The following is a 364-nucleotide window of genomic DNA, read 5'->3' as shown; positions in this document are numbered from 1 at the left end:
GTACATTGTTACATCACTTCAAACCTAAAACGAACCACAACTGTAAAAGAAATAAACCAATATCACGTTTCCAAATTGTTATAGTACCCCTAATCCAACCCCCACCCAAAAAAAAAAAAAAACACGCTAAAATGCAGATGATGTACGTGTCTCAGTGACCCTTTAACAACCATGGCGTGAACTTCTCTTACACGTATAAGAAAAGGACCAACCGAGCAACTCATCCCTAGAGATCTGAGGCTCTGAGGTATAGTCATAGCGAGAGTAAAAGAAGCTGTATGTTTTGATAAGCCAAGTTTAGGATTAAGATGCACGCAGAGTCAGCGCGTGTACCAGGCTGAAATAGATCTTAGATTAACTTAAG

This window comes from Penaeus monodon, chromosome 21 (assembly GCF_015228065.2).
Source record: "Penaeus monodon isolate SGIC_2016 chromosome 21, NSTDA_Pmon_1, whole genome shotgun sequence".
In the NCBI taxonomy this organism is placed as follows: Eukaryota; Metazoa; Arthropoda; class Malacostraca; order Decapoda; family Penaeidae; genus Penaeus; species Penaeus monodon.
Note: the sequence above shows the minus strand (reverse complement) of the source record.